The sequence below is a fragment of the Mandrillus leucophaeus genome, unplaced genomic scaffold (assembly GCF_000951045.1).
Source record: "Mandrillus leucophaeus isolate KB7577 unplaced genomic scaffold, Mleu.le_1.0 Scaffold318, whole genome shotgun sequence".
Taxonomy (NCBI): Eukaryota; Metazoa; Chordata; class Mammalia; order Primates; family Cercopithecidae; genus Mandrillus; species Mandrillus leucophaeus.
The window spans coordinates 2,843,583-2,847,295 of record NW_012103343.1 but is presented as its reverse complement, the minus strand read 5'-3'; positions in this window follow the sequence as shown (position 1 = coordinate 2,847,295).

Sequence of the window (3,713 nt, the reverse complement as noted above, 5' to 3'; positions counted from 1 at the left end):
AGCTAATTTTTGTATTTTTAGTAGAGACGGGATTTCACCATGTTGGCCAGGCTGGTCTTGAACTCCTGACCTCGGGTGATCCACCCGCCTCAGCCTCCCAAAGTGCTGGGATTACAGGCGTGAGCCACTGTGCCCAGTTTATTTTTTAATAGTTTATTTCTTTTAACCTTTACTTAAGGTTCAGAGGTCCATGTGCAAAGTTTGTTATGCAGATAAACTCGTGTCATGGGGATTTGATATACAGATTATTTTATCACCCAGTAATAAGCATAGTACCCAATAAGTATTCTTCCTGATTCTTTCCCTCCTCCCACCCTCTCCCCTGAAGTAGCCCCCAGTATCTGTTGTTTCCTTCTTTATGTTCATAAGTTCTTATCATTTAGCTCCCACTTATAAGTGAGAACATGCAGTAATTGGTTTTCTGTTCCCATGTTAGTTTGCTAAGGATAATGGCCTTCACCTCCATCTATGTTGCTGCAAAGAACATGTTCTCATTCTTTTTCATGGCTGCATAGTATTCCGCAGTATATATGTACCACTTTTTTTTTTAATCCAGTCTATTGTTGACAGCCATTTCAGTTGAATCAATGTCTTTGCTATTGTGAACAGTGCTGCAATGAGCATACATGTGCACCTGTCTTCATGGCAGAATGATTTATATTCCTTTGGGTATATACCCAACAACAGCATTGCTGGGTTGAATGTTAGTCTTGTTTTTAGTTCTTTGAGGTATTGCCACACTGCTTTCCACAATGGTTAAACTAATTTGCATTACTACTAGCAGTGTATAAGCATTCTCTTTTACCTCCAACCTTGCCAGCATCGGTTATAGTTTGACGTTTTAATAAAAGCAATTTTGACTGGAGTGAGATGGTATCTCATTGTAGTTTTGATTTACATTTCTCTGATTAGTGATGTCGAGCATTTTTTTATATGCTTGTTGGTCGCATATATGTCTTCTTTTGAAAAGTGTCATGCCTTTTGCCCACTTTTTAATGGGGCTGTTTTTTTCTTACAAATTTGTTTGTGTTCCTTACAGACGCTGGATATCTGACCTTTGTCAGGTGCATAGTTTGCAAATATTTTCTCCTATTCTGTAGGTTGTCTGTTTTTTATCAAGACGGTTTGTTATTTATTGTTTTCCAAATATATAAGCAAATATAAACACAAGGGATAGTTATGCTATATATAAACATAGAAATGGAAACATTTTGCCTTTGTGCAGCTTCTATCAACCACATTCCAGGTTTAGAGGTCTTTAGAAGACCAATGTAATTGTCTGTTTCTTTGGATTTCCATAAACCTCAGACATTTTTGCCATTCAGGTTCCAAACCAGTTTCTTATTTTTTTGAACTTCCCAACTCAGACCAGCTCCTAAAGTCTGAAGTGTTACGTGAAACCTTGCAGGAAGGGCATGCTGAAAAATTATAAAGTGTGTTCTGCCATATGTTGCTTCCCACTAAACTGCAGTGAGAATTGATGGGAGATACCTCTAGGAGGAATTCTCTGAAGATCCTGGTCAGTGTCCATTTTGAGAGAAGCAGGGCATCTGAAAGGAGGAGCACTGTGCATATTCAGAAAGCTTGGATATATCTTCTCTGGAGTTGAAAGGCGTGGACAGGTATTTGACTTTTACAGGCGAGTTCTAATGATGTCTGATTGAGTTGAGCTTCTGCGTTGGTCTCGCTGGGAGCTGCAGACCACAGCTGTTCCTGTTTGGCCATCTTGGCCCCTCCTCTCCTGCTCATCTTTTATTTTTCACTAAAGAGCTAATTATTTTCTTTTCTTTTCTTTTCTTTTCTTTTCTTTTCTTTTCTTTTCTTTTCTTTCCTTTCCTTTTCTTTCCTTTCTTTCAGATGGGGTCTTGTTCTGTTGCCCAGGCTGGAGTAGTGCAGTGGTGCAATCACAGCTCACTGCAGCCTCAACCTCCTGGGCTCAAGTGGATCCTCCCACCTCAGCCTCCCAAGTAGCTAGGACTAAAGGCACAGGCCACCATGCCTGACTAATTTTTTTATTTTTCATTTTGTAGAGATGGAGTCTCATTGTGTTGCCCAGGCTGTTCTCTAGATTCTAGAAGCAATTCTCCAGCCTTGGCCTCCCAAAGTGCTGGAATTACAGGCATGAGCCACCATGCCTGGTCTCTTTTGATTTTTGTTGGTAAGATTTTTATTGATATATAATGTACACACAGAAAAGTGTACAAATCATAAGTCAATAGCTTGATTTTTAAAAAATAAATTGAACACATCTATATTACAACCATGAAGATCAGTCACACAACCGTCCAGAGGCTTCCTTTAATTTTGCTCTTTGTCATTACTTTAAAATGTCATCATTATTCTGACATAGCACCATAGATTAATTTCGGCTGCTTTTATACATCATATAATAGAATTTGTGTACTCTTTTATATCACTAACTAGACTGGAAATTATTTAAGACAGAGTCTGTGTCATATTTGTTGTTATATATCAAAGTTTTGACTACAGTCTTGTTTAGGGTGAGAATTAGATATTTATTGAGTCCAATTGCCTACGATGTGGCATAGCAAGTTATTAGAAGGGAAGAATCAGTCTGGGTGTGGTGGTTCATGACTGTAATCCCAGCATTTTTGGAGGCCCAGGCCAGGGGATTGCTTGAGCCCAGGAGTTCAAGACCAGCCTGGGCAACATGGCGAAACCCGTATCTACAAAAAAATTCAACAATTAGCCAGGTGTGGTGCCGCAGGCCAGTAGTCCTAGCTGCTTAGGAGGCTGAGGCAGTAGGATTGCTTGAGCCTAGGAGGTAGAGGATGCAGTGAACTGAGAGCATGCCACTGCTTTCCCGCCTGGGTGACAGAGACGGACCCTGTGTCAAAAAAAAAAAAAAGGAAGAATTAATATGGAGTAATAGCCAAGTGAAGCATTAGGTAGCAGTGAGGATGAAGCTAAACCACGAGTAGGGAAGGCCTCTCAGGTAAAAAAAATGGCACTGTTGATAATAGTGAACAATGAACAGAAATGGATTGGCTCTTATTTCTTTCAAAAGTGCTGTTTGTTGAGCTCCTTCCATGTGCCAGTGCTTACCTAAGTGATTTCACTTGATCCCAATATAGCAACACTGAAAGTAGGGAATATTATTTCTCTCATTTTGAAGAAACTAAGGTTTAGAGAGGTTAAATAACTGGCTGCGGCTGGGCGCGGTGGCCCATGCCTGTAATTCCAGCTCTGAGGTAGGTGGATCGCTTGAGCCCATGAGTTCAAGACCAGCCTGGACAACATAGGGAGAACTCGTTTACACACACACACACACACACACACACACACACACATGCACACACACACAAAATTAGCAGAGTGTGGTGGCTCTCCCATGTAGTGTCAGCTACTAGGGAAGTTGAGGTAGGAGGATCACTTGAACCCAGGAGGTCGAGACTGCAGTGAGCTGTGACGATGCCACTGCACTTCAGCCTGGATGACAGAGTTAGACTGTCTCAAAGCAAAAAAAAAAAACAAAAAAAAAAGAAAGAGAGAGAGGAAGGAAGGAAGGAAGGAAGGAAGGAAGGAAGGAAGGAAAGAAGGAAGGAAACCGGCCTTCTCAATGTTCTTGGAAATAAATGCAGAATTACTGACTGCTTTAGGCTAGTAGTCTACTCTCTTGTATGTGTGCACATTTCTGCTTCTACCAATTAAATTCAAATTCTCAATAAGTCATTGTGTTTATTCTTTTTGTT